This window comes from Triticum dicoccoides, chromosome 4A, assembly GCF_002162155.2.
Source record: "Triticum dicoccoides isolate Atlit2015 ecotype Zavitan chromosome 4A, WEW_v2.0, whole genome shotgun sequence".
Classification (NCBI taxonomy): domain Eukaryota; kingdom Viridiplantae; phylum Streptophyta; class Magnoliopsida; order Poales; family Poaceae; genus Triticum; species Triticum dicoccoides.
Genome location: NC_041386.1, coordinates 69,466,088 through 69,491,469, shown reverse-complemented (window position 1 = coordinate 69,491,469; position 25,382 = coordinate 69,466,088).

The following is a 25,382-nucleotide window of genomic DNA, read 5'->3' as shown; positions in this document are numbered from 1 at the left end:
GAACCCATCACAAAGCACCTCTTCCCATTGCAAGATAAATAGATCAAGTTGGCCAAACAAAACCAAATATCGGAGAAGAAATACGAGGCTACAAGCAATCATGCATATAAGAGATCAAAGAAGACTCAAATAACTTTCATGGATAAAAAGATTGTCGCGGGATTTCCGCAACCACCTATGGGACCAGGAGGCCCCTTGTTGGTTCGGCAGGGGGGCAGCGCGTTACACAAAGAGCGGACCGGCGTACGGCAGCGCGTCAGGGAGCACACAAGCAATTTACCCAGGTTTGGGCCACCGCGAGGTGTAAGACCCTACTCCTGCTCTAGTGGATTGATGGAAGGATGAATGTGGTGGTGCGTAGTTGAAAGATCGAGGATGTCGCCTAGAGGGGGTGAATAGGCGCTTTAAAACAATTACGGTTTAGGCTTGAACAAATGTGTAATAAACCTAGCGGTTAATTTGTCAAGCACAAAACCTACAACAACTAGGCTCACCTATGTGCACCACCAACTTATGTTAAGCAAGATAAACAACAAAGTGATAGCAAGATATATGAGAAGAAATAATATGGCTATCACAAAGTAAAGTGCATAAGTAAAGGGCTCGGGTAAGAGATAACCGAGGCACACGGAGATGACGATGTATCCGAAGTTCACACCCTTGCGGATGCTAATCTCCATTTGGAGCGGTGTGAAGGCACAATGCTCCCCAAGAAGCCACTAGGGCCACCGTAATCTCCTCACGCCCTCGCACAATGCAAGATGCCTGATACGTCTCCGTCGTATCTATAATTTTTTATTGTTCCATGCCAATATTATACAACTTTCATATACTTTTGGCAACTTTTTATACTATTTTTGGGACTAACATATTGATCCAGTGCCCAGTGCTAGTTCCTGTTTTGTTGCATGTTTTTTTGTTTTGCAGAATATCTATATCAAACGGAGTCCAAATGGGATAAAAACTGACGGTGATTTTTTTTGGAATATATGTGATTTTTGTGAAGAAAAACCAACATGTGATGATGCCCGATGAGCCCTTCTTTCGCCGCAAGAAAGCTAATATCCGGATAGAGATCGTGTTAAAATTTCAGCCTAATCGGAGTTACGGATCTCCGGGAATATAAGAAACGGTGAAAGGGAAGAATCTGAGAACGCATAAACAGAGAGAGACAGAGAGACAGATCCAATCTTGGAGGGGCTCTCGCCCCTCCCGTGCCATGGAGGCCATGGACTAGAGGGGAAACCCTTCTCCCATCTAGGGAGGAGGTCAAGGAAGAAGAAGAAGGAGGGGGGCTCTCTCTCCCTCACTTCCGGTGGCGCCAGAGTGCCACCGGGGGCCATCATCATCACCGCAATCTTCACCAACAACTTCACCACCATCATCACCAACTCTTCCCCCCTCTATGCAGCGGTGTAACCTCTCTCTTACCCGCTGTAATCTCTACTTAAACATGGTGCTCAATGCTACATATTATTTCCCAATGATGTATGGCTATCCTATGATGTTTGAGTAGATCTATTTTATCCTATGGGCTATTTGATGATCAAGATTGGTTTGAGTTGCATGTTTTATTATTGGTGCTGTCCTATGGTGCTCTCCGTGTTGCGCAAGCATGAGGGATCGCTATAGGGTGTTGCAATACGTTCATGATTCACTTATAGTGGGTTGCATGAGTGACTGAAACACAAACCTGAGTAAGGGAGTTGTTGCGTATGGGATAAAGAGGACTTGATACTTTAATACCATGGTTGGGTTTTACCTTAATGATCTTTAGTAGTTGTGGATGCTTGCTAGAGTTCCAATCATAAGTGCATATGATCCAAGTAGAGAAAGTATGTTAGCTTATGCCTCTCCCTCATATAAAATTGCAACAATGATTACCGGTCTAGTTATCGATTGCCTAGGGACAAATAACTTTCTCGTAACAAAAACCTCTTTACTAAAAGTAAATTAGTTGTGTCTTTATCTAAACAGCCCCTACTTTTTATTTACGTTATCTTTATTATCTTGCAAACCTATCCAACAACACCTACAAAGTACTTCTAGTTTCATACTTGTTCTAGGTAAAGCGAACGTCAAGCGTGCGTAGAGTTGTATCGGTGGTCGATAGAACTTGAGGGAATATTTGTTCTGCCTTTAGCTCCTCATTGGGTTCGACACTCTTACTTATCGAAAACTGTTGCGATCCTCTATACTTGTGGGTTATCAATGTCATGATTCCACTAAGGGAGCCTTGAGGGCGGTCACCGAACCTGTACAAATGGCAACCCTTGGGGCGGTCACCGAACCCGTACAAATGGCAACCCTTGGGGGCGGTCACCGAACCCGTACACTTTGGCAACCCTTGGGTGCGATCACCGGAACCCGTCAAATTGCTCGGGGCGATCTCCACAACCTAATTGGAGACCCTGATGCTTGCCTGGAGCTTTACACCACAATGATTGAGCTTCGAACACCACCAACCGTCTAGGGTGCCCAAGCACCCAGGAGGAACAAGCTCAAGGGTACGAAGCACCCAAGATTAATAAGCTTCTCAAGTTGTAACTTCCACATATCATCATGGAGAACTCAAACCTATGCACCAAATGAAATGGCAAGGGCACACGGAGTTCCCAAGTCCTTCTCTCCCAAATCCCACCAAAACAACTAATGCTAGGGAGGGAAATGAGACGAAGAACAAGAAGGAGAACACCAAGAACTCCAAGATCTAGATCCAAGGGGTTCCCCTAAAATAGAGGAGAAAGTGATTGGTGGAAATGTGGATCTAGATCTCCTCTCTCTTTTCCCCCAACAACTAGCAAGAATCCATGGAGGGATTGGGAGATAGCAAGCTCAAAGAAGGTCAACAATGGGAGAAGAACACGAGCTCAAAGGATAAGGTTCATTGGGGAAGACGACCCCCTTTTATAGGAGGGAAAAATCCAATCGTTATGCTCACAGCTTGCACAGAGCGGTACTATGCTCGACCTCACGGTACTACTGCTAGGAGTAGCGGTACTACCTTGAACGGTAGCGGTACTACTGCTTGCGAGCGGTACTAAAAAAATACATCTGTGCCTACCACCGTTGTACTTATGACGAGTTTTTGGTCCGGAGTGGAAGTAGCAACGAAAGTTGTCGCGGTAGTACTGCTCCCGAGAGTGGTAGTAAAAAATTACATCCCTCCAAGCGGTAGTACCGCTCCCATGAGCGGTAGTACCACTGCAGCCTTTTTAAGGACACCAAAACTGACACAACTTCTGCAAATGGACTCCGAGTTGAACGAAACCAAGTATGTTGGAAAGCTAGAGACAAGGGCTAACACAAACTTGATATAAATAACAAGAAGAAGGAAATAAGAAAAGGCCCATATGAAAATGGTGAGAACCCTTCCTTGAATAAGACTGGTAAAACCTCCAACACCGAAAACGCAATATAAGAAGCATGTGAACTCGGTTTTCGATGAACTCGATCTTGTCAAGAAGATGACCATAAGCTCCAAATCTCACAAGGAGAAAACCAAACAAGAACCAAGAAATATGATGCAAGCATGCATTGGTTTGAGCTCTCTACGAACGATACAAATCAAGGTACTAACTTGAGAGCCCCCCTTGATAGTACGGCAATCGATCCTATAACCCGGTCTTCAAACTACCACCATGAGACCGGTAAAATAGAGAACCTATCAAGGGCAATCCTTTGCCTTGCACATAGTCCACTTGAGCTAGATGATGACGATCTTGACTCCCTCAAGTTGGACCACCTTTCTTGGTTGCGTTGGCTCGATGAAGAATAGATGTTTGCTCCCCCATACTCTACTATGGGTGAGCCGCTCTTTCGCACATCTTCACAAGTCCATTGACACCACAATGGAAGGCAAGCTTCAAGGATGATCTCTTAGTGATGCTCCACTTGAACTTGCACACCGCAACCTAACCCCATAAAGAACTCTCACGAATACCATGGGTTAGTACACAAAGCGTAATGGACAATGCTTACCATACCATGGGATCACTTGATCCCTCGGTACATCTTGTATGCTTTGTGTGTTGATCAACTTGATTCACTCTTGAATTAGTCTTGATCAACCTTGAATCTTTCCAACTCTCTTCATTTGGATGATGTCTTGAAGGTAGACATGAATGATCACACACTCTTCTTCTTTAAGACATGCTTGCAATAAGCTCAACACTCAGATGACCAATCTTTGGATAATTCCTTAATAGCACCTTGGTCAACTCATAAACTCCTTGGATGATGTCTTTGGATAATTCACTCTTGACTTAGTCTTGATCAACCTTGAATCTTTCCAACTCTCTTCATTTGGATGATGTCTTGAAGGTTGACATGAATGATCACACACTCTTCTTCTTCAAGACATGCTTGCAATAAGCTCAACACTCGCATGACCAATCTTTGGATAATTCCTTAATAGCACCTTGGTCAACTCATAAACTCCTTGGATGATGTCTTTGGATAATTCACTCTTGACTTAGCCTTGATCAACCTTGAATCTTTCCAACTCTCTTCATTTGGATGATGTCTTGAAGGTAGACATGAATGCCACACTCTTCTTCTTCAAGACATGCTTGCAATAAGCTCAACACTCACATGACCAATCTTTGAATAATTCCTTAATAGCACCTTGGTCAACTCATAAACTCCTTGAAACCAACACATGTACTTCAAGAAAAGCCTATGGACAGATCCTTCAAATATAACTCAATGCAACCATTAGTCCATAGAGAATGTCATCAATTACCAGAACCACACATGGGGGCACCGCATGTCCTCTCAATCTCCCCCATTTTGGTAATTGATGACAATCACTTTCAAGAGAGTTTATATAAGTAATTATGCATCACCATGAAATGCAACAACCAATAATGCATGTGTATGAGATGCAAATGCTTAGGAACAAAACCAAAGCAGGAAGAAGAAGAAATAACTCTCTAAACTTCTCCACGAAACTCTCTGAAACTTCTCCCCCATTGGCATCAATTGCCAAAATGGGTGAAAAGCTTAGAAGGCCAATATAAATTGTGGTCCTCCATAAATTGTGTATTTATCAACAAGAGAGTGGAATGCAATACACATATCCAAAGGTAAATACTTTGAGGAAGACAAACTATATTGAGGCACAAAGATTGCTAAAGAATGATATGCCATGAAGACAAAACAAAGAGAGACACAAGAAATCAAGCAATGAAAAGATACCAATTGAAGCAAGCAATCAAAGGATATCAATTGAACCAACTAGAGCAAAGATCCTATGAGCCACATGAATAAAGGATATTATGATATGAGAAAATGAGTGTTCAAAAGAAACTAGAGAAGCTCCCCATGATTTGTGCACAAATAAGAATTTTTGTATTTGTATACAAAGTGCACAAAATAGGATCATAGCTCCCCCAAAATCAATAGAAACTTACAACAAGTGCAGGTGAGCATATAGGAAACAAACCCTAGCACTTGCAACAAACACATGGTTGAGCAACATGTAAAAGAGGCAACTTAAGAATAAGCTTAACCAAAACCGATGTGTGTGAGTCATGGCAAAGCACTTGTGAAGACAATATACAAATTAGCATTAAGCATCAACATAGTCTTAAATGAGATACAAGGTGCAAGACATGTCCTTCCCATAAACACAACAAGCAAATGGATACACAAGCTTACTAAAAAGAGAAATAACAACAAAGCTTGTGACAACCCATGGTGAAGATAGAAAGTGAAAGCCTCATCAAGACGAGGGATACAAATTAAGATGGCAAAAAGCCTCGTCGGGACAAGCATAAGGAAAATTATCTTCACCACACAAGAGTGCATCAAGATGCAACGAGATATGACCCACACTCAAGGCACACACTTTCACGGAGCAACCAAAGATATAACATGAGAAAGAAACGATGGACATGAAAGAAGGGTATATCAACTAGATATGCAAATTCTCTCAAGTGTATAAGACTCTAGGTAGATGAAGATCATGATGATATCAATCCACAAAGAAGGATGTACACACGAAATAGTTACAAAAAGGAAAGAACAAGATATCCACAAGGACGTCATAAATATACCAATAAGATATTTGCTTGAAAGTATATCACTTGGCTAGATATGGTCTTATTGTATATAAATGAAGTCCAACCACACATCCATCAAAGACATCACAACTAGAAACAAGAGATCATCATTGGGATGCTTTGAGAATGAAAACTAGTATCACATGATATGAAATGAATATCATGCCAAGATGCAACCTACACAAGTGAAAGTGCGTTATATCGACTAGAGGGGGGCGAATGGGCGATTTTTATGAATTCTTCACTGAGGAATTTGCGGGTGAGGAAATTCCTAAGTGAAGAACTACTTGCGGTGGAATAAGTACTCAGAAGTAAACATAACAGTGCATGAGCATGCTCTTCATGATGAAATGAAAACAAGTACAGAGTACAAAAAGCGTAAACACGGGATAACACAGGATAAGACAAACAGACTGAAGAAATTGAACTGAGGAAATAGAGAAAGTCTTCAGTCAAAGTCTTCAAACAGATAAGAACAAGCACACAACACAGAAATGAGGAAATGGAAGGGTTGAGGAACTGGAACCAGCTAGCTTGGTGAAGACAATGATTTGGTAGACCAGTTCCAACTGCTGTGACAGTTGTACGTCTGGTTAGAGTGGCTAGGTATTTAAACCTGAGGACACACAGTCCCGGACACCCAGTCCTAAACACGCAGCTCAAGACACTCAGTCCTCACCATATTCCCCTTGCGCTAAGGTCACACAGACCTCACCCAATCACTCGTGGTAAGTCTTCAGGTGACTTCCAAACCTTCACAGACTTGGTCACTCGGTGATCCACAATTTCTCTTGGATGCTCTAGACCATGACGCCTAACTATCTAGAAGATGCACAGTCTTCAAAGGTAACAAGCGTCGGATCCACGCAGGATCAATCTCTTTAGTGATGCTCAATCACTTGGGGTTTGTAGGTGTTTGGGTTTGGGTTTTCCTCACTTGATGATTTTCACTCAAAGTCCTCGGAGGATGGGATGCTCTCAAATGACAAGTGTCAGTTTCTCTCGGGGTAGCCAACCAGCTAGTGGTTGTAGGGGGGGGATATTTATAGCCTAGGGAGCAGCCCGACATGATAAGACATAAATGCCCTTCAATGATATGACCATTAGGTGGGTAGATATTTTGGGACAGCTGGCGCATAGCACAACAACGGTCGGAATTTTGAGTATCAAATTCCTCAGGGCTATCATGTTCCTCACTGTGTAGGCAATGCACACTGGAGAATTCCTAACTCCTCAGTCAGAACAAATTCCTCAAAGACCAGAAGAACTCCGTCTCTATCACTGAAGAAATTGACTGAGCTGTATGAGATTTCCAATGGCTTCACTCGAAGGGATTGGTAGGTGTAGGATTTGAGTTGAGCATCACTCGGAAATTTTTCCTTAGTATTTCCTCGACCCCCTTTAACAGTACGGTGTTTCCTATGACTCAAGAAAGATAAAATTAAACTACGAAAACAAAAGTCTTCATGCTTCATGTTCCTCGAATGAATACCAAGTCTTTCGGATTGCACCAATTTCTTCATCTTCAAAGTCTTCAGAAATCCAAAGTCTTCAGTCGAAGAACTTCATTTTTAGGGGTCGACTATCTGTGTAAATATCAAACTCCTCATAGACTTATGGACCTGTGTACACTCATAAACACATTAGTCCCTTAACCTATAAGTCTTTAATACACCAAAATCACTAAGGGGCACTAGATGCACTTACAATCTCCCCCTTTTTGGTGATTGATGACAATATAGGTTAAGTTTTCAACGGGGATAAACATATGAAGTGTAAATACTAAAATTGAGGATTTTGATTGCAAGATATAGAAGAACTCCCCATGCAGATGTGCATAGTGAGGAATTTTCTTTTGAAGCAATGCACACTTGAAGAGTAGAATCATGGAGATCTCCCCCTATATCTTGTAATTCATACACGCATTTAACATATAATATGAAGAGTTTGAAATGCATGATGAAATATGGTGACTGATGGAATTCAGCATGCATTCATTAACATTAATGAGGAATAAGCATGCAGGAAAGCACAGCAAAAATATTAGGCCACCATAGAGTTTAAGATTACAACTCGATCCAGCAAAGTCTTCAAAAGAACGAGAGTTGTAACTTAGAAAAAAAAACGCCCATATATGTAGACCCGCTTGAAGACTAACTCAAATTTCTCCCCCTTTGTCATCGAATGACCAAAAGGATCGAAAATGAGGACTAACGCCCCTGAAGAATATCAAGTTGATGGAGGAGCGCCAGCGTTGTTGGGGTCGTTTGTCGTTGTAGGGCCTGTCGCAGTGTCGTCCAAGTCTTCATACTCGTCGGTGTCGCGGGATGAAGAATAGGAGCTGGCCACCAAGGTAGGAACCTTGACCTTCTTGAATTTCTTCGGAGGAGGTGAAGACCATTCAAAATCTTCCTTGAGACCCATTTTCTTCAGATCTTCTTCACCATACAGATGTGATAGGACAGCCTAGGTGCGACCGAAGACTTCATGGAGGTAGTAGTGGTTTTTCTTCACTGCATTATGTGTAGCAGTCATGTTGTGAAGAATAGAACCAAACTGACGCTTAACCCATTTATGATTTCGATCCACCTTCTGGTGAAGACTAAGAAGCAGCTCACGATCAGTCATCACACGTGGAGCGGTGGCTTGAGGAGTAGACTTGCGTGCATTGGCACCAGAATCATGAGTGGAAGAGTCATCATTGGTGGAGCAAGATGCAGCTTTGCGAAACTGACCATCCAATGGACGAATGCCCTCATCAATGACAAGAGGTGTCTTGCCCTTTTCATTAGTTGAAGTAAAAGTCTGCTTGAGGACTTCAATCGGGGGTAGATAGCTAAGGTGATTCTAAAAATCAGCCTTGTAGTTGAGTGAAGACCTTGTTCTGAGGAATCTCATAATCCAAGGAGCATAAGGCTTCAACTCAAATGGAGAGAGTGCAACATTTGCCAGAGTCCTCATGAAGAAATCATAATAATTGATTGGAATGCTATGAATGATGTTGAATAGAAGATTCTTCATGATGCCAACTATTTCCTCATCAGATGAGTCATGGCCTTTGATGGGACTCATTGTCCTCGTCAGAATTCGATAGACTATTTTGGGCACATAGAGTAAGTCCTTTACGAGGAATTTTGTCCTTGGGGCTTGACCGGGCTTCAGAGGCTTCATTAACACTTGCATGTAATGAGCAGTGAGTTCAGGTTCTTGGTACAGGCAGCGAGCTCCTTCACTGGGTGGACTGATGGGCAGGGCGTGAAGCAATTCAGAGGCTGGTGCCTTATAATGAGTATTATCGGTCATCCAGTCCAAGACCCAGGTGTTGATGTCTTCAAGATCACCGGTGATGTGCAGTGTCGCATAGAACTGAAGAATGAGCTCTTCATTCCAATCAACAATGTCAGAGCAAAAGTTGAGGAGGCCTGTGTCATGAAGCACACTAAGCACAAGAGTGAAACACGGCAATGATTCCATGTCCACAAGAGGAATATGCTCATGGTAGAAGATTTTGTCCTTGTTGAAAAGCAACGAAGAATAGAAATTGGCCTAGCTGGCAGTCCAGAAGCGCTTCCTCCTAAGATGAGCAGAGTCATAAGGATTGTAGTCAGTGAAGAATACATGCTCGCCAAAGAAGTCATCAGCCTTGAATTTTTGTTTCTTCAAGAAGGGATCCTTTGGCTTGGGGTGAGGAGTGTTAGTCAATTACATCACAACCTAAGGTATCTCGATCTCAGGTTCCACAGGCTGAGGAATTTTAGGTACTTCTTCAGTGGCAGCCTGGGACTTCAATTCTTCATTTACATTTTCATCAGCACTAGTGGCTGGAATTTCTTCATGGATGGACGGAGTTGCACGAGGTCCTTCAGAACCCATTTGGACTTCAGTAGTTACTGGGGACTGAGGAATTTGTTGAAGAGGTGTGAACAGAGGAGAGTTGGGGTGCTGACTTTCCTAAAAGTCATCATTCAGCACTGGCGTGCTGCATCCAATGTCCACATCGACTTCTTCATCCATTTCTTCAACGCCGGCCTCTTCAGCAGTGAACTGAGGCATGGGCGATGAGATAATTGGGATTGAAGGGATTTCATCCACTTCAATTTCTTCATCCAACTGCTCAGACGAAGAAGCAGAAGGATTCTCTTCATCAGATTCACTTGGAATCACATATTCTTCATCAAAAGGAACAAGGTCCTTTGATGGCATGGTTGAGATAAGAACATCATCAATTGGGTTGTCAAATGAGCTAGTCAATGGCTTCATCTTCTTCGGGTCTGAAGAATCTGATGAAGTTGATGCCTTCCTTTTCTTCACTGCTGCACGCTCTGCAGCCTTGGTCTTCTTCACATCTGATGCAGATGGAAGGATTGGAGTTGGTGTAGGCGCAGGAGGAGCAGAGGAATTTGGTTGAATTTCTTCAGGCACAACTGATGCAGTTGCCCTGACGTCTTCACTTTCTTCACGCACAACACTAGTGGTTGCCCTGGCAATTTCTTCAGCGGTTGGAATGCAGTCATTAGCCCTGGAATTTGCATTTTCTTCAGCAGCCAGATTTTCATCAGCGGTGCTGGCATTTTCTTCAGTAGGCTGAGCAGATGCAGCAGCCTGAGGAATTTCTTGTTGCGATTGGGCAGCAACAGTGGAGGTGAAGTTGTCAGCGAGTCTCACAAAACGAACCTTGGCTCCCAACCAATCAGCATGGTATGCATCAAAGTCATCACTGAGCTTCTTGATCTCAGACTGCATATTTACGAGTTCTTCAGTTGTCATAGAGACAACGTTTTTCTTCAGGAAGCGCTCCTTCTTGTACTGCGCTTTCTTGATCTGCCTGGCCTTTTCAAATTTCCATTTTTCTTCTTGAATGAAGTGAGTCAACATATGACTTTGGCCAGGAGCCAACTTGAAATCAGGCATAGGAGTATTTGGGTCCTTGTGCCATAGACCAATGTACTCAAGGATCAACTTTGGATCCAAAAGCAGAGGCACACTTGTGCCCTTGGCTCTAGCGGCCTTGACCTGCCTGTCTCTGATGATTTCTGCTAGTTCATCAGCTTCGTCTTCATCGAACGGCACTTGAAAAGTGACCTGCTTCTTTTGGAGTGGTGCTAGCGAACTAGCAGATGCTCCTGAGGCAATAGAGATGCATGTCGTCCTTTGGCACGTGGCGAGATGCGCAGGTGCTGAGGATTTGGTTGGAGCAGCTGAGGACTTTGGCAGAGGAGCTGAGGATTTTGGAGTGGGAGCAGCTTGAGGAGTTTGCCTTGAGGGCTTTGAAGAATCTGGCCGTGAGGGCATTGCCGAGGAACTTGGCCGAGAGGGCATTGCGGATGAAGCACTTGGCTTGTGAGCAGGCTTCTTTGGCTTGCTTGTAGAGGCCTCAGCAGTGGCAGCAGCAGCAGAGTCTTCATTGAATTTCCTCACTGCTTCTCTTGCTTGTGTGGCCAACTTGGCCTGGCGCTTGGCCCATTCATCAGGATAATCCCCACCGCGCTTGAGGCTGGTGGGATCTGCTTCTTGTCCAGGTGCCAATGGAGGTCTTGGGCATGGAGGGTTGAGAGCGAATTTCTTCATGTACTTGGGAGTAACATACCTGTACTCCCTCCACTCTCTTGCCCATCTCCTCTCTATTCTTTGAATGCGCACTTTGCGTTCATTCTTAGTTTCCTTTCCATGAGTGGCCTCATCAAGAGTGCAATAGTCCTTGTATATGTCATCAGGGATCTCAAAAGCAGTATTGACCTCGGGCCTCTTTCCTCCCTTCTGTGGCTTCTTTCCATCAGCCATTTTCTTCAGATGAGGAATTTCAACAACAGAATTCTCTGAAGATGTATGCAGCTTTTCTTCGAGGAACGCTGGAAATGAGTTAAGTTGATGAGAACCTAGTGATTCAGCAGCTGACATGAGTACCTGTGAACAGAGTATAGTTGCGAGGAATATCGAGAGGTCATATGCGTTCTCAGAGGTTTTTCAAAAGGAGCAAGTTTGAGGAATTTGACCAGATGAGTCTTGAAGAATTTCACTAAGCGTTCTTTGTCTTAAGTTCCAGAGATGTATAGATCGAAAATCCACACATTTGAGGAATCTTGAAGAAAAATATAGCTTAGAGAAATGAATCAAGAACAAATGACATGTGAGGTGTTCAGTGTGTGATGAATTTGAAGAATAAACAACTTTGAAGATTTTGTAGTTATCATTTGAATCAAAAGGGCAGTAAAAGTAACTTTTAATTACCCTAGATGAAGAACACGACGAACTGAGAGGTGTAGATGTGAAGTTCGTCAGTTCAGATCTTCCACGCCCTAACTTGGCAAAGGAAGACAGCTACGGCGGTGGTGAAGTGAAGAAATCCGCAGCCGGCGTGAGTATGACGGCGACGAGGTCGAGGCAGTGAAGCTCTTCCTCAACGGCGACGATGAAGTAGCGGCAGTGCTAGGGTTTGAGAAGCTCGAGCTGGAGTGAGAACGAGCGGAGTAAAAGTGAAGTGAGGAAGGGAAGGGGTATTTATAGCCACGGTGAAAAAAAACTATTCGCCCGAAGAAATTGGACGAACGTGCCCCTGACCCTTCTCATTCGCTTGACATGTGTCACCCACGTACTGAGAAGTGGAGATAATGTGAGATCGTGGGTGAATGGATAAGTGTTGTCGTGGGATGTGGAACGGTTTGAGTGGCAAAGCCGAAAATTTAGATAGGATAAGTTAAAAGTTCCGTTCGCAAATTCTTCAGCTGACAAGGACACAATGAAGATTGGGTTGAGTATAACATAGAGGGAGAAGGGTCCGATCACATTCACTTAGCAGAAAAGACAATATGAAGAATTAGCTATAAGTGAATGCTGTAGAGGACATAAACTCATATATATATATAGCCAATGAAGAAAAACGACGGAAATGGTGAAGGCAATGCAAGTTGAAAAACAACTGAGGAATTTCAAACAACTGAGGAAAAGCTCAATTGAAGATTTTCAACATTTTGTGGTGGCGTGACCCACCGTATAAGAATGATTATTTCATACACCGCGTACAATTGTCGTAGGGGTCTGAGAATCAAATTCTTCGTTAATTTCTTCACACTTAGAGTGTTAGTCTTCATTGATTGAAGAAAAACGTTTCTTCATGTGTTGCACATCTAAGTCATCAATTTTGCATAAGTGTTAGGATGAGTGTACTTTTCAAAGAACATTCGAAGATTTTAGGATATTTAGCTCACACCGCAACTTGCTAAATCTCTTCTCATCCAAGGGCTTAGTGAAGATATCGGCTAGTTGTTCTTCAGTCTTCACATGATCACGAAGAAAATGATGATGAATCTGAATGTGCTTTGTCTTCGAGTGCTGAACTAGGTTATGAGCAATCTTGATGGCACTCTCATTGTCACAGTAGAGTGGCACATTCTTCACGTTGATGCTGTAGTCCTTGAGAGTTTGCTTCATCCATAGCAATTGAGCACAGGAAGAATCAGCAGCAATGTACTCAGCTTCAGCAGTAGACAGTGATACGCAGTTCTGTTTCTTCGAGGACCAACAGACCAAAGATCGTCCGAGGAAATGGCATGTGCCAGATGTTGACTTGCGATCCACACGATCACCAGCATAGTCAGAGTCTGAAAATCAAATGACATCAAAAGCCGAGCCCTTGGGGTACCATAATCCAAGTGTTGGTGTGTGAGCTAGATATCGAAGAATATGCTTCACAGCCTTATGGTGTGATTCGTTCGGTGTAGCTTGAAATTGGGCACACATGAAAACACTAAGCATAATATCTGGCCTAGATGCACATAGGTACAATAAAGAACCAATCATGGAGCGGTATACCTTTTGATCAAAGTCAATACCATTTTCATCAGTGCATAGATGGCCATTTGTGGGCATAGGGATTTTGACTCCTTTGTAGTCTTGCATGCCGAATTTCCTCAGTACATCCATGAGGTATTTCTCCTGAGATATGAATATGCCATTGCGGTGTTGACGAATCTGAAGACCTAAGAAGAATTTTAATTCTCCCATCATAGACATTTGATATTCTTCACTCACCATATAGACAAATTCATCAGTATAACGTTGGTCCATACAACCAAAGATAATATCATCAACGTATATTTGGCACACAAACAATTCACCATCATAAGATTTGGTGAAAAGAGTTTGGTCAAGTGAACCGAGTTTGAAGCCTTTCTTCATGAGGAATTCCTTCAAAGTATCATACCACGCCCGTGGGGCCTGCTTGAGGCCATAAAGGGCCTTATTGAGTCTAAAGACTTTGTCAGGATGCTTTGGATCTTCAAAACCTGGGGGTTGAGCAACATATACTTCATCCTCAAGCTTACCATTGAGGAATGCACTTTTGATACGTCTCAAACGTATCTACTTTTTCAAACACTTTTGCCCTTGGTTTGGACTCTAACTTGCATGATTTGAATGGAACTAACCCGGACTGGCACTGTTTTCAGCAGAATTACCATGGTGTTATTTATGTGCATGAGCAAACGTTCTCGGAATGACCTGAAACTTCACGGAGCCACTTTTTAGAAAATAAGAAAAATACCTGCAAAAGATGAAGGCCAGGGGGCCCACCACCTCTCCACGTGGGTGGGGGGCGCGCCCCCTACCTCGTGGGCCCCCTGTTTCCTCTCCGACTCCAACTCCAACTCCATATATTGTGTTTCGGGGAGAAAAAAATCAGAGAGAAGAAATCATCACGTTTTACGATACGGAGCCGCCGCCAAGCCCTAAAACCTCTCGGGAGGGCTGATCTGGAGTCCGTTCGGGGCTCCGGAGAGGGGGAATCCATCGCCATCGTCATCATCAACCATCCTCCATCACCAATTTCATGATGCTCACCGCTGTGCATGAGTAATTCCATCATAGGCTTGCTGGATGATGATGGGTTGGATGGGATCTATCATGTAATCGAGTTAGTTTTGTTAGGGTTTGATCCCTAGTGTCCACTATGTTCTGAGATTGATGTTGCTATGACTTTGCTATGCTTAATGCTTGTCACTAGGGCCCGAGTGCCATGATTTTAGATCTGAACCTATTATGTTTTCATCAATATATGAGTGTTCTTGATTCTATCTTGCAAGTCTATAGTCACCTATTATGTGTTATGATCCATTAACCCTGAAGTGACAATAATCGGGATACTTACCGTGATGACCGTAGTTTGAGGAGTTCATGTATTCACTATGTGTTAATGCTTTGTTCCGGTTCTCTATTAAAAGGAGGCCTTAATATCCCTTAGTTTCCGTAAGGACCCCGCTACCACGGGAGGGTAGGACAAAAGATGTCATGCAAGTTCTTTTCCATAAGCACATATGACTATATTCGGAATACATGCCTACATTATATCAATGAACTAGAGCTAGTTCTGTGTCACCCTAGGTTATGACTGTTACATGATGAATCGCATCCGGCATAATTCTCCATCACTGATCCATTGCCTACGAGCTTTCCATATATTGTTCTTCACTTATTTACTTTCCCGTTGCTATTGCTATCATCACAACAAAATACCAAAAACATTGCTTTTACTACTGTTACTTTTTGCTACCGTTACCACTACTATCATATTACTTTTCTACTAAACACTTTGCTGCAGATATTAAGTTTCCAGGTGTGGTTGAATTGACAACTCAGCTGCTAATACTTGAGAATATTCTTTGGCTCCCCTTGTGTCGAATCAACAAATTTGGGTTGAATACTCTACCCTCGAAAACTGTTGCGATCCCCTATACTTGTGGGTTATCAAGACTATTTTCTGGCGCCGTTGCCGGGGAGCATTGCTCTATTCTTTGAGTCACTTGGGATATATATCTGCTTATCATTATGAAGAACTTAAGAGATCCAAAAACCAAGATCTATCCCTCAACTACGAGGGGAGGTAAGGAACTGCCTTCTAGCTCTGCACTTGATTCACCTTCTATTATGAGTAAGTTTGCGACAACTACACCTTCTTCTGCTATTCGTTCTGATATGTCGCATGTTATTGATGATGCCACTTCTGCTATGCATGATATTTATGATGAAACTACCTCTATGCCTGATACTACTATGCCACTTAATGATTTTCTTGATGAACAAATTGCTAGGGCTAGAGAAATTAAAAATATTGAATCTGATGATACTGATGAAAGTGATGATGAAGAATCACTTGTTATTCCTAAGGGTTATGTTTTTGATCAAGAAGCTTCTTTTGCTATTTTAGCTTGCAAAAATAGAAATGAACTCAAAATTTTATTAGCTAAATGGAGTAAGCAATCTCTAAATGCTAGAATGAAACCTGACCCTGCTTTTGCTTGTTCACCTATCTTTGTTACTGATAAGGATTATGAATTCTCTGTTGATCCTGATATAATTACTTTGGTTGAATCTGATCCTTTTCATGGTTATGAATCTGAAACTGTTGTGGCACATCTTACTAAGTTGAATGATATAGCCACCCTGTTCACTAAAGATGAGAGAACTCGTTACTTTTACATCCTTAAAATATTTCCGTTCTCATTAAAGGGTGATGCTAAGATATGGTTTAATTCTCTTGATCCTGGTTGTGTGTGTAGTCCCCAGGATATGATTTATTACTTCTCTGCTAAATATTTCCCTGCTCATAAGAAACAAGATGCTTTAAGGGATATATATAATTTTGTGCAAATTGAAGAAGAGAGTCTCCCACAAGCTTGGGGAGGATTCTCCAATTACTTAATGCTTTGCCTGATCATCCTCTTAAGAAAAATAAAATACTTGATATCTTTTATAGTGGACTAACCGATGCCTCCAGAGTACCTGGATAGTTGTGCTGGTTCTGTTTTCAGGGAAAGAACACCGGATGAAGCTGAAATTCTATTGAATAATATGTTGACAAATGAAAATAATTGGACACCTCCGGAGCCAATTCCTGAGCCTATTCCTAAACCAACTCCGAAGAAGAGGGGTATTCTATTTCTCAGTCCTGAAGATATGCAAGAGGCAAAGAAATCTATGAAAGAAAAAGGTATTAAAGCTGAAGATGTTAAGAATTTACCTCCTATTGAAGAAATACATGGTCTTAATTTACTGCCTATTGAAGAAACATATAATCTTAATCCTTTACCTATTGAAGAAACTCATGGTCTTGATAACCCGATACAGGTAGTAAAGGTAAATTCTCTCTATAGATATGATAAAGCTGAAATCCCATTTACTAAATTTGCTAGCCCATGCTTAGATGAGTTTGATAAATTTATGGCTAAGCAAGAAGACTTTAATGCTTATTTTGGTAGACAATTGAAATACAATTCAAATATGCTTGAACACTTGGGTGATTATATGGCTAATGTTAAAGGTGAACTTAAACTTATTAGTAAACATGCTTCTATGGTTACCACTCAAGTAGAACAAGTACTTAAAGCTCAAAATGATTTGCTCAATGAATTGAATAGTAAAGATAATGATAATGCTGTTAGACTGGCTACTAGAACTAGTAGAATGACTCAGGAACCTTTGTATCCTGAAGGCCACCCTAAGAGAATTGAGCAAGATTCTCAGAGAAATTACATAGATGCACCTAGTCCTTCTAAAAAGAAGAAAAAGAAAAATGATAGGACTTTGCATGCTTCTAGTGATCTTATTGTTGAAACACCTGAGAATCCAAATGATATTTCTATTTTTGATGCTGAAACACAATCTGGTAATGAACCTAAAACCAGTGATAATGCTAATAATAATGTTCAAGATGATGCTCAACCTAGTAATGATAATGATGTAGAAATTGAACCTGTTGTTGATATTGGTAACCCACAATCAAAGAATCAATGTTATGATAAAAAAGACTTTGTTGCTAGGAAACATGGTAAAGAAAGAGAGCCTTGGGTTCATAAACCCATGCCTTTTCCTCCCAAACCATCCAAGAAAAAGGATGATGAGGATTTTGAGCGCTTTGCTGAAATGATTAGACCTATCTTTTTGCGTATGTGATTCACTGATATCCTCAAAACCAATCCTTATGCTAAGTACATGAAAGATATAATTGCAAATAAAAGAAAGATACCGGAAGCTGAAATTTCCACCATGCTTGCTAATTATACCTTTAGGAGTGGAATACCAAAGAAACTTGGAGATCTAGGAGTACCCACTATACCATGCTCTATTAAAAGAAACTATGTTAAAATTGCTTTATGTGATCTTGGAGCCGGTGTTAGTGTTATGTCTCTCTCTTTATATCGTAGACTTGATTCGAATAACTTGACACCTACTGAAATATCTTTGCAAATGGCTGATAAATCAACTGCTATACCTGTCGGTATTTGTGAGGATGTGCCTGTTGTAGTTGCAAACGTTACTATTCTAACGGACTTTGTTATTCTTGATATTCCTGAGGACGATAGTATGTCTATTATTCTTGGAAGACCCTTTTTGAATACTGCAAGGGTTGTTATTGATTTCACTAAAGGCAATCCCACTTTTCATGTTAATGGCAATGAGCATATGGTACACTTTCCGAGGAAACAACCTCAAGTTCATAGTATCAACTCTATTGGAAAAATGCCATCGATTATATTTGGAGGTTTTGAATTTCATCTTCCTACTGTCAAGAAGAAATATGATATTCTTATTATTGGGGATGTACATATCCCCGTTGAGGTAACATAGTGTTATTTGAAATTTCTCCGGTTCCATGTTATTCGGAATGAGTTCGTTAACAAGACTTGATCAACCTTGTTAGAGGATTCCTTTTGATGATCATGAGATGGATGAAACTAGAAGGCACAACCTTCTGTACCCCACTTTTACTTTCTGTTACTTATATTAAATAAAATAAAAATAAATATTTTTCTATCTGTTATCTGATTATCCGTGCATTATAAAAATACTTCGAAAATAAAAGTTCTCCAAATGCCCTGAAATTTAAATATGATTTTTTCTAGAATATTTGAGAATATTTGGCACTGACAACATAGCAGGGGGGCTAACCACCTGCCCACGAGGGTGGAGGGCGCGCCCTACCCCCTGGGCGCGCCCCCCTGCCTCGTGGGCGCACGGTGGCCCTCCTCCACTTATTCTTTCACCCATACACTTCTTCTTCCTCCCACAAACACGAATAACCAGCTCAAACCTGAGTCCAAGCTCGTTTTGCTGCCATTTTAGATCTCTTTGCTCAAAGCACCTCTCACAAAACTGCTTGGGGAGATTGTTCCTTGGTATGTGACTCCTTGATTGGTCCAATTAGTTTTTGTTCTAGTGCTTTATTCATTGCAAATTTTTGCTGCTTAGGTGACCCTGTTCTTGAGCTTGCATGTCAAATTTATATGGTCAAAAGTAGTTTTGATGCATGATATAGGCCCTAGGCACTTGTAGGAGTAGTTGCTATCAATATTATTGAGTTTGGTTTACTTTTATTTTGAAGTTGCTAAAAATTTCAGATTTTTTCAGAAAATGATGAGGAGACTATTGAGGGGCTCATCGAGCCAAAGCTCGAAGGAAAAGGCACCAAAGCCTAAGTATAATCTGCCTTGCACCGCAGAGATTCGGGCGTGTGAATGGCCTTCCGATGATTTCTTGAGAGCAGCCGGGATTTATGAATATTTTCATGAATTGGCTAAAAATGCAGGCCTCGCCGCTTTCATCCATGACCAGTGCGATCAGTATCTCTTACTCACAAATATCTTTGTGCAAATTTTAATTTCCATTCTAGGAGCTCACCACCTACGGTGGAGTTTCATTTATATGATGAGCATAAGGAGATGTCACTTTATGATTTTTGTCTGGTTTGTTTAGTCCCTTTTGAGGGCAAGACAGAAGAACCACATCACGATGATGTGGAGGGGTTCATTAATACTAGCACTGTAGGGGGAACTAGGAAGGTTTCCGATGCACGAATCACTAGCATACATTTTCCTGTTTTATGTTACTTTGCATTATTTGCTAGTCGTTGCCTAATTGGACGCGAAAATTGTGGAAACCTTACTATCCCTGATATAATTATTCTGCTCCACGGTTTATACCGTGATAACACTTTTAGTATGGGCGCTATTACTGCCAAACGGTTAAGTCTGAACCATACCAAGGGCCCATCTTTGGAGGCATCTATGCTTCACGCCTAGATGCACATTTTAACATACCTATTAGGCATTTTGAGAAGGAAGAAAAGGTGTTGCCTCATGTTTATCTAGATTATAAAAGTATGGTGGCACATGATTTTATTGTTAAGAATAGGGAAGGAGAGCTTAAATATCAATTGTTCTTTAATAAACATCATCCTGAGACTATTACCCTGCCTGCTCCTTCTTTGTTTGATTTATCTTCAGGCACGTACCTTGTTCCGTTGAAGGCTATTCACGCCTACCGCAACCCTGCACCAGCCAAGGAGCCAAAGCCGGAACCACAAGTTGATCCTTCACGACTGTCTAATTACCAGTGGGATCCGGAGATGATTGTCAGTCAGTGGCAATCGGAGTCTTCCTCTTCTTCTTCTCAGTACGACCCAACTACTATTATGGATATCCGCCAGGCCAGCCGTGGTCATAGACCAACTTAGGCCAAAAGCCTAAGCTTGGGGGAGTACGTATTTCCCACCGACATTACATTTATGTTCACACACTCATTGCTAGATGTCAGTGCTCATACTTTTTCATTGTATCATCCATGCTAGTTTAATTTCCTTTTAAGATTTCTTCTTGTGTGTTTAATAAACCTTAAGAAAAACCAAAAAAATTAGTTGTAGCTTTTGACCAGTTTAATTTCCATGCTTGTAGTAGTAATTAAAAAGAAAAGCCAAAAAGATTTCATGTTCTTCTTTTGCTTGTTGGGAGCTTTCCCGTGTAAATAGTTTTATTTCTTTTCTTTTCTTTGGGGGTCGATAGGAGAAGACCATAATTAAATTGTTGAAGTGGCTCGTATATGCATTATTGTTGATCTGACAAAAGAGCCCATACTGCCTTGTCTTCTCCTGTTTATTGAATGCCTGCAGATTCCAGCTTAGTCCAATGCACATGCACTATTATTATTATTCACATCATTCGATCATGCAAGTGAAAGGCAATTATGATGATATATGATGGACTGACTGAGATGAGAAAAGCTGGTATGATCTCGACCTCTTTTGTTTTTGTAAATATGATTAGTTCATCATTCCCGATTCAGCCTATTATGAATAAACATGTTTGCAATGACAACTAGAGATCATAGTTTCTTGTGCCATGCTTGATTAGATATGAGTTATAATGGTTTACCTTGCATGCCAACATGTTATTGAGATAGTTATGATGTGGTATGATAGGGTGGTATCCTCCTCTGAATGATTTAAGTGACTTGACTTGGCGCATGTTCACGCATGTAGTTGAAACAAAATCAACATAGCCTTCACGATATTTATGTTCATGGTGGATTATATCCTACTCATGCTTGCATTCGATGTTGATTAATTTTAATGCATGTTCATGACTGTTGTCACTCTCTAGCTGGTCGCTTCCCAGTCTTTTGCTAGCCTTCACCTGTACTAAGAGGGAATACTGCTTGTGCATCCAAACTCCTTAAACCCCAAAGTTATTCCACATGAGTCCACTATACCTACCTATATATGGTATCTACCTGCCATTCCAAGTAAATTTGTATGTGCCAAACTCTAAACCTTCAAATAAATAACCTGTTTTGTATGCTCGAATAGCTCATGTATCAACTAGGGTTGTCTGTATCTTCCATGTTAGGCGGGTTATTCTCAAGAGGAGTGGACTCCGCTCCTCACTCACGAGATAAATGGCTGGTCACCGGGATGCCCAGTCCCATGCTTTATGCAAACTAAATCAAAATAATTGCAAACAAAACTCCCCCTAGGACTCTTGTTAGTTGGAGGCACTCGTTGTTTCGAGCAAGCCATGGATTGATGCTTGTTGGTGGAAGGGGGAGTATAAACTTTACCATTCTGTTTGGGAACCGCCTATAATGTGTGTAGCATGGAAGATATCGCCATCTCTTGGTTGTTATGTTGACAATGAAAGTATACCACTCAAAATATTATTCACCTCTGTTTCAAAACCGAGCTTTGGCACCTCTACAAATCCCTTCTTCCCTCTGCAAAGGGCCTATCTATTTACTTTTATGCTGAGTCGTCATGCTCTTATTAAAAAGCACCAGTTGGAGAGCACCGCTGTCATTTGCATTCATTACTGTTAGTTTACATTGAGTATGACTTGACTAGGTCTCTTTTACCATGAATTACGATGTATAGTCAGTCCTTGGTCTTTAAAGGTGCTCTGCATTTATGTTTTGCGGTCTCAGAAAGGGCTAGCGAGATACCATCTTGTTACATCATATTATGATTGTTTTGAAAAAGTGTTGTCATCCGAGATTTATTATTATGGCTCGCTAGTTGATTATGCTATTGATATGAGTAAACTTGAGACCAATGCGTTATTGTGAATGTGGTTAGTTATAATCTTTGCTGAAAACTTGAATGATGGCTTTACATATTTACAACAACAAGAGCAAACAGAGTTTGTAAAAGTTTTAATTTTTCACTTTCAGTTTATCAACTGAATTGCTTGAGGACAAGCAAAGGTTTAAGCTTGGGGGAGTTGATACATCTCCAATGTATCTACTTTTCCAAACACTTTTGCCCTTGTTTTGGACTCTAACTTGCATTATTTGAATGGAACTAACCCGGACTAACGCTGTTTTTAGCGAAATTACCATGGTGTTATTTATGTGCAGGAGCAAATGTTCTCGGAATGACCTAAAACTTCACGGAGCCACTTTTCAGAAAATAAGAAAAATACCTGCAAAAGATGAAGGCCAGGGGGCCCACCACCTCTCCACAAGGGTGGGGAGCGCCCCTGCCCTCCTAGGGCGCGCCCCCTACCTCGTGGGCCCCCTGTTGCCTCTCCGACTCCAACTCCAACTCCATATATTGTGTTTCGGGGGGGAAAATCAGAGAGAAGAAATCATCACATTTTACGATACGGAGCCACCGCAAAGCCGTAAAACCTCTCGGGAGGGCTGATCTGGAGTCCGTTCGGGGCTCCGGAGAGGGGAATCAGTCGCCATCGTCGTCATCATCAACCATCCTCCATCACCAATTTCATGATGCTCACCACTGTATGTGAGTAATTCCATCGTAGGCTTGCTGGACGGTGATGGGTTGGATGGGATCTATCATGTAATCGAGTTAGTTTTGTTAGGGTTTGATCCCTAGTGTCCACTATGTTCTGAGATTGATGTTGCTATGACTTTGCTATGCTTAATGCTTGTCACTAGGGCTCGAGTGCCATGATTTCAGATCTGAACCTATTATGTTTTCATCAATATATGAGTGTTCATGATCCTATCTTGCAATTCTATAGTCACCTATTATGTGTTATGATCCGTTAACCCCAAAGTGACAATAATCGGGATAGTTACCGGTGATGGCCGTAGTTTGAGGAGTTCATGTATTCACTATGTGTTAATGCTTTGTTCTGGTTCTCTATTAAAAGGAGGCCTTAATATCCCTTAGTTTCCGTAAGGACCCCGCTGCCACGGGAGGGTAGGACAAAAGATGTCATGCAAGTTCTTTTCCATAAGCACGTATGACTATATTGGAATACATGCCTACATTATATCAATGAACTGGAGCTAGTTCTGTGTCACCCTAGGTTATGACTGTTACATGATGAACCGCATCCGGCATAATTCTCTATCACCGATCCATTGCCTACGAGCTTTCCATATACTGTTCTTCGCTTATTTACTTTCCCGTTGCTATTGCTATCATCACTACAAAATACCAAAAACATTGCTTTTACTACTGTTACTTTTTGCTACCAATACCAGTACTATCATATTACTTTGCTACTAAACACTTTGCTGCAGATATTAAGTTTCCAGGTGTGGTTGAATTGACAACTCAGCTGCTAATACTTGAGAATATTCTTTGGCTCCCCTTGTGTCGAATCAACAAATTTGGGTTGAATACTCTACCCTCGAAAACTGTTGCGATCCCCTATACTTGTGGGTTATCAACTTTTCACATCCATTTGATATAAAGTGATATCATGATGGCTAGCATAAGCAAGTAATATGCGAATAGCTTCAAGTCTAGCAATAGGTGCAAAAGTTTCATCGAAATCAATTCCTTCAACCTGTGTGTAGCCTTGAGCTACAAGCCATGCCTTATTCCTCACCACAAGGCCATTTTCATCTTGCTTGTTGCGGTAGATCCACTTTGTGTTGATGATATTGCGCTTGTGAGGATCTGGACGTTTGACCAGTTCACATACGTTGTTGAGCTCGAATTGATGTAATTCCTCTTGCATAGCTTGAATCCACTCAGGCTCCAGAAATGCTTCATCTACCTTAGTGGGCTCTGTGATAGAGACGAAAGCAAAGTGCCCACAAAAGTTAGATAAATTGAAGCTCTTGAGCGTGTGAGAGGACCTGGAATGTTGATGTCGCTGATGATTTTCTCAATTTGCACTTCATTTGCAACGCGAGGATGAGTGGGTTGACGTTGAGGAATTTGATCAGCATTTTCTTCAGCACCATTTTCCTTAGGTGCATCAGCATGACATTGTTCATGTTCTGGAATAACTTCTTCAAAAGATTCTTCAGTAGGAATGGCATCCTCTATAGCCTTTAACTTAATAGATTCCTCAGGAGGTACGTATTTCATCTGTCACAGGAGGTAGGTGCTCTCTTTGCGAGCCATTAGTCTCATCGAACCGCACATCTACAGTTTCAACAACCTTGTGATGACAGGTGTTGAAGACTCTGTAGGTGTGCGAGTCCTTACTATAACCGAGCATAAAACCTTCATGTGCTTTCGGCGCAAATTTAGAACTGTGATGAGGATCTCTAATCCAACATTTAGCACCGAAGACTTTGAAATAACTCACATTGGGTTTCTTGTCAGTGAGAAGTTCATATGTTGTCTTCTTGAAGAATTTGTGAAGATATACCCTGTTGATGATGTGGCACGCAGTATCAATTGCCTCAGGCCAGAAGCGAGGAGGTGTCTTGTACTCATCAAGCATAGTGCGGGCCATCTCAACAAGAGTCCTGTTCTTGTGCTCCACGACGCCATTTTTCTGAGGAGTATAAGGAGCATATAACTCATGAGTAATACCAAGTTCATCAAGATAGTCATCAAGACCAGTGTTCTTGAACTCGGTTCCATTATCACTCCTGATGTGCTTGATCTTCACACTAAAGTTAGTTGAAGCCCTCGAGGAAAATCGTTTGAAGACTTCCTGCACTTCAATTTTGTAAGTGATAATATGGAGCCATGTATATCGAGAGTAATCATCAACAATGACAAAGCCATATAAAGATGCAGCATTGGTAAATGTGGAATAGTGAGTAGGGCCAAAGAGATCCATG